Source organism: Bos javanicus, chromosome 7, assembly GCF_032452875.1.
Source record: "Bos javanicus breed banteng chromosome 7, ARS-OSU_banteng_1.0, whole genome shotgun sequence".
Lineage (NCBI taxonomy): Eukaryota > Metazoa > Chordata > Mammalia > Artiodactyla > Bovidae > Bos > Bos javanicus.
In genome coordinates this window covers 2,484,038-2,497,612 of record NC_083874.1, presented here as the reverse complement: position 1 = coordinate 2,497,612, position 13,575 = coordinate 2,484,038, and the positions used below count along the sequence as shown (strand labels likewise).

General features: G+C 40.6%; 1 protein-coding gene across 1 annotated transcript in view; it reads left to right on the top strand.

Annotated features, from left to right (window-relative positions):
* Positions 1 to 13,575, top strand: part of RNF187 (ring finger protein 187) — an 88,734-nt gene that overhangs the window by 63,529 nt on the left and 11,630 nt on the right. The window contains exon 7 of the mRNA XM_061424566.1: positions 8,341 to 8,434. The gene's annotated coding sequence lies outside the window, so the exon portion shown is untranslated. The remainder of the gene's footprint in view (positions 1 to 8,340; positions 8,435 to 13,575) is intronic.

Genomic DNA, 13,575 nt, shown 5'->3' with positions numbered 1-13,575 from the left:
TGGTAAGCTCTTGTTCTGAGTTATTGAATCATTCATCCTTTCTGTGGTGACCCAAGGACAAAAGAGCTGATAAAACCAAAGAGGGTCTTAGAATGCAGGAACAGAAAATCCGGACCCTTATCGTCCTTCCTTCCCCCATGTTGTAACTAATAATGGATTTCAGGTCCTCCTAAGCAGTATAGCCTGTCTCCCCTCCTACCCTATAGACAGAGGGTATTTGCCTTACTCTCCATCCCCCCGCCCACCCAGTAAATGACCCGCAAAACCCCATTCCACTCCTTGTACCCTGGGTATGAAAGTGGACTCAGGACCCCTGTTCAAGGTCGGTTCTCCCTTGAGCTGGCCCACTGTTCTAACAGCATCTCCCACTCTAATAAACTTTATTTCCCTCTCTTTCTGTCTCATGTCTGGAAATTCTTTTCCAACCCACACTTGGACCACGACAGTTTTGGTGGCCCATATGGGGACCTTTAGGCCTCTTCCCCCACCTCCTCTCTTCTTTCTCATAGGGACCCTCTGCAAACAGGCAAGTGCTGTGGAAGCAACTGAAGAACTCTGGCCAGGGTTACCCTCTGGTGTATTCCAAAGGCCCCACTGTTCACTGCACCCCAGTAGCAGCCGCCCAAATGGGTGAGGGTCTCTCCTTTGTCTTCTTTCCAACTGAGGACTAGGCCAACCAATATTGTGTGCATGGGTCAGGCACTTAAAAGCCATTAGGGCACCTGCCACATGAAGACTCCCATGTGAGGATAAGGGGGACACGGAACGGATCCGGCCACAAGGGCATCCGCCCGCAGCAAGACAATTTCCATGTGCCGTGTCAGGCACATAGTGATTGAAGGAAAACAGAGACCATTGTCCCCTGGCCACCGCCTCCCCAATAGGATTGTAAGGCATCTTCCTCTTCAGCCTTCTTCCCTGTCACTTTCACTTCTTTCCCTTTCAGTCCAGATTGATTTACAGGAGCCTAGGTGTTGCTTCTGAGCCATCCCAAGAGTGGCTTCCACGTTTCAAGGAATCGCCAGTGAGTCACCCAGTTGCTCCCAGGAATCTCTGTATATCTGGGATCCTCTCTCAGACTCACCCCTTGGCTACATTCTCAGAAACTGGAAAATTTTGACCCTGCAGAAGACCTGGCCCCAATACAAACTGGGGGACCCCAAAAAAATATGGCCTCTGAATGGCACACTAGCTTTTGCCAAAAGCAGGGAAAGGACTCAGAATTTCTTTATGTTCTGTTGCCTCCCTGTCTCCTGTCCCCCTCTGCCTCTCTCCGTCAGATTTCCTAGATGACCCCTACTTGACCTTTCATATCCACATGACCTCTTGGAAAGGATTTGGTCCAGGTCTTTCCCTATATTCAAAAGCCTGAAGGATCAAAAACTCTCCTAACATTCTAAAGAATCCCCTTCTAACTACACTTATCTCTCAAGTGGGGAGGGAACCAAGCTTCCCCTACTCCTGAACATCCTAAAGAATTTCCTTCTAACTACTCTCATTTCTCAGGATGGGGAAGGACCAAGCCTCCCCCTGCAAATTCCCTTAACCCTTCATATTCTTCTGATGGGACAAAGACCTCACTTCCCATCAGAGGGACAATCCAACATTTTTATCAGCTGATCCTCCCCTGATATCAGAGTTAATTTGAGCACTATTTGGTTTATATTTTAGCTATAAAACTATGACTAAGCAACCCTCTCCAGTACTCTTGCCTGGAAAATCCCATGGATGGAGGAGCCTGGTAGGCTGCAGCCCATAGGGTCACGAAGAGTCGGACACGACTCTTCCTTTCACTTTTCATTTTCATGCATTGGAGAAGAAAATGGCAACCCACTACAGTATTCTTGCCTGGAGAATCCCAGGGACAGGGGAGCCTGGTGGGCTGCCGTCTATGGGGTCGCACAGAGTCAGACATGACTGAAGTGACTTAGCAGCAGCAGCAGCAGCAGCAGCAGCTTATTAAAGGGCCTGCCTAGGGAAAAGCTTAAAGTTAACTCTTTTCATGTCCTTGAAATACACAGCCCACTTTACCTGAGACCTCAACCTTGGGCAAATTAGAATTTTTTAAAAAGGGGGTGGGGGGAGGAAATCAAAGAGACATTTTAAATCTCAAGTGGAAAACTGCGATCTCTGTATTTATGTATGTCTCAGTGTGTGTCTTTTGGGTTTTTTTGATAATGTTGCTGAAGTTGTACATGAGTTCTAATTTAATTGGCCTAAAGAAAAGTAAGCACTTACAAATCAAACAATTCTAAATACAAAGGAAGTTAACTTAAATGAATTTCAGATTCACGTGAACTGGGAAATATGCAATATTAAATATCTAGTATTAATGTTTGTTTGCTAATCTGATATAGACATATCTAAGAGTCATTAACATTAAGCATAATATTTCCTTTGTGCCTAGGTTTATTATAAGTTAAATATTGTTATATTGTTGTATCTGTTACAAGTTTGTCAACAAGAAAAGTACCTGTAGGGGAAAAAAAAAAAACTGAAAAATGTAAATGAGATATGAGCTTTTAGATAAACTAGTAAGAATAATTATACTTTAGAAATGTCTGTCTAAAACAGCAGTCTCTCTAGATTTTGGTAACCTGAATTTCTAGGGTTGTGCTAAACTAAGTGATGGAAATTTATTGAATAGCTAGGTCATTTCCAAATAAACTAAGATTCTGAAACATTCATTACTGAACACTAACTTCCTCTTACAGAGAAACTAGTGATTTTGGACATTTATTGAATAATGTTTGATGCCATCCTGAGATGTTCTCTAGAATTTTTTTTAGAATTTATCACTGGTATTTATGTTCACCAATCTATAGAATGCTAATATAAAGGTCAGTTCTTGGTTGCTTAAGGAAAGTAGGATGTGTGTTTTCAGTAAAGAAGGTGTGAGGAATGAAATTACATTTTATGAAGGGAAAAGGAAGTAGGTCTGACTTAACTGGTGACTGTTTCAGGATGGGAGAACAAAGTAATGGGTACAGAAAGTGATAAGAAGGTTTTATGGAAAGTGGACCCCAAGGGAAGAGTTTTGTTTTCTTGAGATGTTGAACTGCCTTTGATAATGGATTTTACATTTCTTTTTCCCTGAAGTGATCTGTTCTATGTTTACCTTTGAAATCTTTTGTTAACTTTGGCTAAGTGAATAACTGTTGTTTCACTGTGACTTATATGATCCTATCTGACTGAGTGTTATAAACCCTTTTGATATTTATTGAAAACACTTCCTAAATCATTTGACTTCTAGCTAACTTTGGGATGCTTCAGAAGACCCCTGAGACATCCCAAAGAGAGATATTAAACTACCTGAGTTCATTTGACATGTTAAATTACATGGGAAGTATTGCTAGAAGAGTGATGAATCATCTCAGGTTATAGTGTATGGTTGATGTTACTAATACAGATATCCTAGAAATTAAGTGAAATTCATGAAAATCTGATATGTCCTGATAAAATATCATTATAATTCAAGTTATCGTGTTACAAGTGTTACAAGTCACAGCAATGACCAGGCTCCATTGTCAATTGCAATTTAATCAGATTTTAAACATGCCTTCCATGGTTTCATCCTGATGCCTTTGCAAGAATCCTGCTACTTCAAGATTTATGGAAAAGACTTTTCTAAGATTAAGCGATAAACAAATTTTGTTTGTTATCTGGTAAACTGGTAACAGACTGGAATTTAGTCTACTCTCTATGTTAAGAGAACAAAGTTTTCCTAGAATGAAGTTTCTGATAACAGATTATCAATTTCTTTGCCTTTAAGTGGTTTATATTTGTTTTTAAAATCTTTTGTTACTTTGGTAAATAAACATTATTTAAGATTACGGTATATGTAGACAAAGCTCATTCTGCTTCTACAAAAAATAAGCCCTCACGGTTAGACTTTTGCTATCCTGATGTCCTTAAAACATGGCAACAGTCTACTCCTAAATTGGGGGATTAAAAATGGGTGACCAGTAGCTGTAAATCAAAGAGTCAGGGCTACGGGAAATCCAAGATGGCTGCTTGGCTTTTCGAGGCTCCCTGACAAGTCTCATTTTTATTTGATGGGTTAAAGCCTTCCCTGCCTACAGGGCTAATGCCCTCACAATGACAAAAAAATTATATTTCATTTAATATTAAGTTCTAGTTTTGTTAATTAAAGTCTGTGTTTACTTCCGAGTTAGTTCCTTGTTGTTATATTATATTGCTAAAAGGTTTAATTAATTAAGTTATTAAAAAGGACACTCTAAGTTTGTTTCTAAAGCTTATCTCAGTAACCAATCTTTGAATAAAGGTCAGATGCTCCATGATGTACAACCAGGAGATTCACACCTGGCTATAATTATTTAACTAAGTCAGATGACCTGTGGTATACTGGACTCTACCTAACGAAAGTTCTTGACTTATACTTCTTACTTATGACCTTACTAATAACCGCTAGCTTTGTTATTTTCTCTGTTGCTTGTTTCAGATGATTGTTTCTTACATTACTAAATGTGTGACTGAGCCTGTGATAAAATGCTGATATGCAGTTCCATATAAGATCAATGATTATAATAATGTAACTCTAGATATGGGAAGAAGCAACAAGAGAGAATCATTTCCTGGACCAAGAGGCTAGTAAGACAGGTATGGTCCAGAGACTTTTGCTACTTGCAAGGTCTGGTCCCGTAACAGCACACTTGAGCAGACTGTTGCCGGGGTCCAGCCCCAGCAGGATCCAGGGGTGCCCTCAGGATGACGGCCTAGGCGATAAGGAAAGTAAAAAGAGAGAAAAAGAGGCTTGATCTTCCTTGATTAACACAGAAAGCCAATAAAGCTCCTGTGTTCCAAGGAGTCATCCTGAAAGAAGAACAGAGAGAGAAAAGGAGAGAAAAGGAAAAAAAGAACGACACGGGGAGACCAAGCTTCGGTGAGCGAGGCCCATACTTTATTTTCAAAAGGGACTTTTATACCTTGACTTGTACATAGAGGGAAATGAAAGATGCAAAGTCATACAGAGTCAGCCCAAACATTACACCTGTTTTGTCTTTATCGAAACCAGGATTTTTTCTGCACACCTTTCCCATAAACAATGTTGTGTACAATATCTTCTGGCCTTGGAGGCCTGTGGACATTTTATGACCCTTTTTTGATATAGGCTGCTCACCCAGAAAACTTATCTTCCCTTGGAGTGTTTTTTCTTTATATTTCTAATCTATGTCAGCCTCAGAAAGTGCTAAACAGAGTTACATTCTCACGGAGCAAAGGTGCAGTAAGTTACAACAAAGGAAGAACCAAGCAGCTCAAAGGTCTGATGTGGTTAATTCCAAGTCTGCTGCTTGTTTTTCTTACATTCCAACTATGTTAACCAATACACTCCCAGGTATACAATGGATAAGGGATATGGGAACTTGGCAGCAAGCATTGGCTCAACAATGAAACCCTTTACCAGTACTATCTATTTTAATAATGTTTTGTCTCTTAAAGGACTCTATGTTTATTAGGACTTTTAGAATGTTTTGGCTTCCTGTGCCTTTCAAGGTTGGGGAGTTGTGAACAATCATGTGTGTTAATTGCAAGAGTATGGATAAACCTGTCAGGCAAGCTAGAATGCCAACAGAGGGGTGAAAATAGAAATATTCCTTTCATGCTCAGGAGACTTATTAACCAAAGCCCTAAGTTGACTTTTTCCAGAGAAAGGTGGTCTGGGATAGCCCCCTTTTAATGTCAGAAGAGTTGGTGAAAGGCACAAAATAGTAAGACAGACAGATTCTGGTTTTGGGGTAGGTGCTCGAGCAGATTCAGGGGGTCCCTTGAGGCCTGATCCACCTTTGCCTGTCAGGTCTCTTCCGCATGACCTTTGTCATGGGTGGGATCTCCCGTGGTGGCTCCCGGCAGACTGTCCGTGGAATCTTTGGTAGACTTGAGAATGAGCCTTCCCAGCACCGCGGGACACAACAGCCATGAAATGCCCCCAAAGCATAGTCAAATATGTGGCCATGTAGGGACCCTGCTGACTGGAAGTTGGCACCTGCCAGCTGCCTCTACAAAGATTACATCACGACCACTGCAAGCTGCTGGGCTTCAACACCCCCTGAAAGGAGTTCAGGGTGGAGATCAGAAATAAGGCACTCTGCTCTGGGAAAAACCCAGAAGACCCGGCCTTCAGATGATCGGATGTTTTCAGGTAAAGATTCTATGAGCCCCAATTCTTGCATCTTCTCATACCCAGAGAAATACGAACGTCGCGAACCAGTGCCTAGTCCGGTCTCTCCTGGCTAGCTCCTCAGCAGCGTTTCTACTTCTGTTAATCTTTGGGCCACGCACCTCTAACTTCCGTGTTAAGTTTGTTTCTTCTAGAATACAAGACATCTCCAAGTAATAGTATGACAAGAATATACCCTGACCAACACCCAGACAATGCTGAAACAAGCCGCCTTATCATTCCGTGGACTCTCCTCTCCCTCTGTAAATGTACCCTGACAGAGAGCAGGCAAAAGGGAACCGAGAGCCCCATGACGACCCTGTACAGCCTGAAGAAGTCAGAGCGGTCATCGCCTCTTTTCCTTTGAGACTGGTTTCCAAAACTCCTGAGAAGGGAAATAGGTAGATAGTTAGATATGAGCAGGGTATCAACAGGGGCCAAAGAAATGGCCCTAAAAATAAAGAGAGGGGGGAATGTGGTAGCACAGGGACAAAAGAGCAGATAAAACCAAAGAGGGTCTTGGAATGCAGGAACAGAAAAACCAGACCCTTATTGTCCTTCCCTCCCCCATGTTGTAACTATTAATGGATTTCAGGTCCTCCTGAAATATATATAACCTGTCTCCCCTCCTACCCCTTAGAAAGAGAGGGTATTTGCCTTACTCTCCACCCACCCAGTATATGTGCCTCATCCCATCAGCAAATGACCCGCAAGACCCCCATCCCACGCCTTGCACCCTGGGTATAAAAGTGAACTAAGGACCCCTGTTCAAGGTTGGTTCTCCCTTGAGCTGGGCCACTGTTGTAACAGTGTCTCCCACTCTAATAAACTTTATTTCCCTCTCATTCTGTCTCATGTCTGGAAATTCTTTTCCAACCTGTGCTCACACCACGACATTTTCTTCACTGATGTGAACTGTCACATTTTTTCATATCCTGAATTCTTATGTATAAACTTTTTCCTGAACTGTTTGTGTTGCTAGGATTTTAGTGTATTCCACTGACCCTTTTCCCTGTTAGACTATAACATCCATGAGGGTAGAGAGTTTATTTTGTTTGCCCTAAGAATAGGTGCCTGGTACACAGTAGGTGGTCAACAGTATATCTGGTGAATGAGTGACTCTCCCTACGGAGTAACACTGTGTTCTGATTTTGTGTATGTGGTCAGTCAGGTCCAATTCTTTGTGATCCCGTGGACTTAGTCTGCTAGGCTTCTCTGTCCATGGGATTTTCCCGGCAAGAATACTGGATTGGCTTGCCATTTCCTCCTCCAGGGAATTGTATAATATTTGGAGGGCAAGTTTGCTATTCCCTTTCAGAAATTTCCTGGCTATTGTTTAATAACACAATTAACTTTAAAAAAAAATCATCTTTTCCGCAATTAACCTCTCAAGATTATTATTTAGGTATAACTTGGTTGGGAATGTGTTAAGTTCATAAATTAATTTCAAAGAAGTGACAACTTAGGATATTGTGACATCTTATCCAGGAAGATGGTATGTCTGTCTTTGTTCAGCTTTCTTTAAATAAGTTTAATCAGTAAATTAAATGGTATTTTTTTATGGTATTCTTCACATAAATACCATATACTTCTTACTTGGCTTATCTGTAGGTATTGTAGACAAAAAAAATTCACAACCTAAAAGTTGGGACTTATGTTTTATTCAGCAGAAATTTTTATGACCTCAAGCTCAAGCCTGGGAGGCAGCGTCTATCTCAAGAAACCCTGAGAAAACTGCTCTGAGGAGGCTGGGGAGGAGCCAGGGTATATAGGAGTTTTGCAACAAAGGGCAGGTAGTCTGAATGTCAAAAGATGATTGTTAATTAAAGAAAACTGGGTATCTCAAGGAATTGAGCACTTTTCTGTGTATGGGAAGATGCGATATGCTCCTTGGCTGCCTGGGGCCAGTGTCCTGTGTTTTCACAGCCTAAGTTTCCTCAAGGCTCACTGTGGGGAGGGGCTGAAGTCTGATGTCTGCTAGATGCCAGGTATCCTTTCTTTCCTGAGTTCCCCTCCAGGCTCCCCAGCTCACTGGTGGCAGAAGCAACCCTGATAACTATAATATCCTTTGTTTACTGATGTGGCAGGCAATATTCCATTTCTCAGTAATTTTTTTTTTTTTTGGCAGGAGTCTTGTTTCTCACATCTTTTCCTTCCCTCAGCTCCATATTCTCTGGATCCTGCCAATCCCCTGGGAAGGACACCACAGGAAGGAAGAAGGCAATGGCTGCTGGGCCTCTACTTTGGGGAGTTCAGGTAAGCTCAGCTTTCTCTCAGACCTCTCTCTTACTCCTTGCTCCTGTAGTGTAGGTAGGCCTCACCACAGAAAACAGAACGATTGAGGTCTCTGAATGTTGGATGTTTTCCACAAAACCCTCCCTCGATGTCTCTCAGTTCTGTTCTCAGATGCCAGTTCCTTATTCAGCTGGATGCCTTGGCCTGTTAATTTGTTGGTGCAGTTCAGGGGTCAAAAAAGGAACAGAAATCATGTGAGAGATGGTCCTTATAGGTGCTTATAGGGCTATGGACTCTCCAGGAACATAAAAGAGGTCACATTTCTACAGGGAACAGTCATGATGATTGTACATATATACGATAATAAGAAATTAAAAGATGCTTACTCCTTGGAAGGAAAGTTACGACCAACCTAGATAGCATATTCAAAAGCAGAGACATTACTTTGCCAACAAAGGTCCGTCTAGTCAAGGCTATGGTTTTTCCTGTGGTCATGTATGGATGTGAGAGTTGGACTGTGAAGAAAGCTGAGCGCCAAAGAATTGATGCTTTTGAACTGTGGTATTGGAGAAGACTCTTGAGAGTCCCTTGGACTGCAAGGAGATCCAACCAGTCCATTGTGAAGGAGATCAGTCCTGGAAGGAATGATGCTAAAGCTGAAACTCCAGTACTTTGGCCACCTCATGCGAAGAGTTGACTCATTGGAAAAGACTCTGATGCTGGGAGGGATTGGGGGCAGGAGGAGAAGGGGACGACAGAGGATGAGACGGCTGAATGGCATCACTGACTCGGATGTGAGTTTGAGTGAACTCCGGGAGTTGGTGATGGACAGGGAGGCCTGGCATGCTGCAATTCATGGGGTTGCAAAGAGTCGGACATGACTGAGCGACTGAACTAAACTGAACTGAACTGAATGATAATAAGAACAAGTACAGTTAAGTACCCAGGTTGTCAGAGTTCCAGGACCCAGGTTTTCCACAGTTCAGGAGAAAGAGAAGATCAGTGTGGTGACCAGAAGTAGGGTTGAGTAGGGATATGTAGAGAGGATTTGCTGTAGTGAAGTCAGAGTGTCTGAAGTTTAAATTCCAAATATTATTTAACAGCTGCACTGTGTTGGGTGAGTGACGTGACTTCCTTAAGCATTAGTTCCTCATGGTGATGACAGAAATAACAGCATTAACTGAGTGGTTGCCACATACTTGACAGCGATAAGAATTTCACTGGACTTGTTTCATTTAGTAATACCTACTTCATAGGTGTGGTGAAAGTTCAAATGAAATAAAGTAAAAAGAGCCCAGCATTGGTTCCTGGAATGTTGAAAATACTAGCTCAGTTGTAGGCATTCTTAACATTATTCCAGACACTAGGTGTTTTAGAGTTTGTCAACTGAAAAAAAATGCACAACATGAGAATTGTGAGTTAAGTTTTATTTGGGGCAAAATGAGGACTGAAGGCAGCATTTCAGAAAGCTCTTAGAAACTGCTCCAAAGAGGTAGGGGGGAAGGTTAATATGTATGTGATTTTGGGGAAGGGGAGTACATGCAATCAAGCACTTTTTTTTTTTTTTTTGCAGAAGGTTACTGCTAGTCACATGGAGCAGATGTCACCATGAAGGATTTTAGTGCTTTTCTAGATATGACAGGATGCAAGAACTGGGCTCATAATATTGTCTCCTGAAAATAAAGACCTGTCTAAAGACCTGTTCTGCCAGTTTTCACAGAAGACAGATGCTTCATTCCTGATCTCCACCCTGAACTCTTTTCAGGGGGTGTTGAAGGTCAGCAGTTGCAGCAGCTCGTGTGTAGAGGTGGATGGCAAGTACCAATTTGTAGGTGACAAGTTTTACAGGTGGAGTGAAGGTAGCAAGGGACTGGAAGTAAGAGGGCATCAGAGACAAAGTTGGGGTCAAATACCAGGAAGGAGGAGTTGGTGTGTTGGGTGGGGTAGTAGGCCTGAGAGTAGAGGAGGAGTCAGAGAAATTTAAATAAGGGAGTTGGCATGATGAAAGCTTTTCTGAGAAGAAGCAGAAAAAATCAGAGGAAAAAGGTGAATAAGGAGCCTAGGCTAGTTTTGCTGTGAGAGATTGCTTGAAATGGATGCTACTAGTTTTTGCTAGAACTTGAAGTTGTTGCTTCTCTGGAAAAGGAAGTAAGATATCAGGAGGATTTGACCCAGGAAACTCTTAAGTTCTTAGGTGTTTTTTTGTTTTACTTTTTAAGTTTAGGTATAGTTAACCTTGTCTGCCATCCTAAAGGACTTGTGGTGTTTTGTCTAGTCATAAGGTAATATGTTAGGAGTCTCTTGAATATGTCACTTGGTTATTTATAAAAGGAGCCAGTCTAAAGACTTCATGAAGACAAGCGTTGACTGTCATGATTTCTCTTTGTACTACTTTCTCTCCTCAGTGTTATCAAGCTCAGTTTTAAAAGGAAATATAATTCACAAAAATAGGTACTATCAGAGAATTTCTGGAAAGGAGGAAGATTTAAAGGGGGAAGCACTCAGAAGATTTTAGTTGACAAAGGCTTCAGTTTGGTTGTCAATAGCCTTGATTTTATTTTATTTAGTTAAAATGCATGCATGCGGCATGCCAAGTTGCTTCAGTCATATCTGGCTCTTCGCAACGCTATGGACTACTGTAGCCTCCCAGCTCCTCAGTCCATAGGGTTCTCCAAGCAAGAATACTGTATTGAGTTGTCATGCCCTCCTCCAGGGGATCTTCCTGACCCAGGGATTAAACCTGTGTCTCCAGTGACTCCTGCATTGCAGGCAGATTCTTTACTGCTGAGCCATCAGGGAAGCCCATTTAGTTTAATAGTGCTAACTAACTTTATTTTTCACTTATCATTTACATAAAATAACCCAGTTAAAGCATACAATTCACTGAGTTTTGACAAATTTGTGCCCCAACATCACCAGTGCCCCAGTCAAGCTATAGAACATTGTCCTCACGCCAGAAAGTATCCTCACCTGTTTCCTATCCACAGCTCCCATCCCAGGTTCCTACACAAAACTCCCATCCCAGGCAATCACTGGTATGATTTCTAAATACTTAAGTGTTTGTTTCCTAAAGTTAAGGACCCTGTTTCATGTCCTTACACTGATACAATTCTGTTAGCTGATCTGCCGACCTTAGTCCTGTTTTGCCACAAATGTCCTTTATCTGATCCAGGAACGAATCCAGTTCTCATCTGGCATCTAAATGTCCTGTCTCCTTAGTCTCCCTTAATCTGGAACAGTTTCTCAGTCTTTGTCTTTGATGACCTTGACACTTTCAAAGAGTATAGTGATTGATTTAGGATGTATCAGTGCAGTGTTAGAGCTGTATTCCTTCTTTCATCTTTCCTAATATTTCCATCTTTCCTATATTAACCAGTTATGTGACTGTGAATTGCCCAAGTATAACTTGCATTTGCCTTTAAGTTTTATCCTCTTTTTCTGAATATAAATATTAAGCATATAGTTGTAAAAAAAATTAAGGTGATAAGGTTATAAGATATACTTCTAGGTCTCAAATCCTCAAAAATGACTGTGGATGTACATTCTTCTAGCCTTTTAAGATGCCTTTTTGTGTCCTTTGTCCATTTTTATGTTGTTTATATATAAAAGAAATGGATATTAGTCCTTTGCCATAAATCGCCATTCTTGTTCCCTGTCATTCAGCTTTCTTTTAAACTTTTTTTGTTTTTTAATTTTATTTTATTTTTAAACTTTACAATATTGTATTAGTTTTGCCAAATATCGAATGAATCCGCCACAGGTATACCTGTGTTCCCCATCCTGAACCCTCCTCCTCCTCCCTCCTCATACCCTCCCTCTGGGTCGTCCCAGTGCACCAGCCCCAAGCATCCAGTATCGTGCATCGAACTTGGACTGGCGACTCGTTTCATACATGATATTATACATGTTTCAATGCCATTCTCCCAATTAAACTTTTTTTGTAATCTTCAGCTACAAATAAAGTTTTACGCAGTTAACATTTCTTTTCCTTTATTTGGCTTTGGAATTATTGCTATGAAAGGTTTTCTGTAGCCTAAGTTTATAGAAATACTCTTCTACATTTTCTATTGGTTTTAAATTTAGTTTTAAATTTTAGTTTTAAATTTAGTTTCTTGAGCTATCTGGAATTTATTGTACACATGTGAGGTTGGAATCTAACTTCATTTAATGTGTGGTGAGGCATTTCATCATCCATCCTTTCATTAAACAGATTTTTAACACCTGCCTACCATGTGCTAAGCAATGTTCTGGATGATGGGAAGGTAGTAGAGAATGAAACGGACAAAGCCCTTTCCTCCTTGATTTTCTCTTCTAGAAAGAGAAGGCAGCAATGAAGAAGAAATATTACTGAGGATGTTGTTACATGCTGTGGTCACCAGACAGTAGGGTAGCCTGGCTGAGTGTGACACGGTGTCTGCTTTAGCCAGGCAGAACTAGGTTGGCACGTTTGAGGAGATGGCATTCAAACTGTTGTATACCTATTGAAATAATATATTGAGTGCTCTGCTTATTCTTGAAAGATTTGAGATACTACCTAAATTTACACTAAATTAGATATACTAAATTAGATAACACTATATTTATATATGTATATAAAATGTTTACATATAACATATTTAGATACATATACATACACACTTGAGTTAATTTTTCTGAATTCTGTTCTGTTGCTCTATTTCTACTGTAGTACCACTCTATTTTATTTGTTTTAGAATTTTCTTTGTTAGTTTATAAAGAACATCCCAACCTCCTTTGGTTACTGTACTGTTCATCTACATTTATCCTTAGGGTCAAATTTTATTAACTATTATCAAGTTCAACAGAAATCGTTAAAAAATATGCAGTTTTGATTTGGGTTCACTAACTATATAAATTTGAGGAAGATTACCATCTTTACAATATTTATTCTTCCTATTGAGTGAAAAAAAATTACCTTTCCTTTTATTCAGATCTTTCATTATGGTTTTTGTTAACTTTCATCATGAGGATCTTGCTTATTCCTCGTAAGTGTATTCTGAGGTGTTTCAATTTTTGTTCTATGGTGATTGTAATTTAACCAGAGTTGTGACTTGGTTAAAAAAAATTAAGACTGGGTTGCTGAGAATTATATCTGAAAACATGGTGCTCCTGTGGTGTCTAAAACTTTATCACTGTTGTATCTT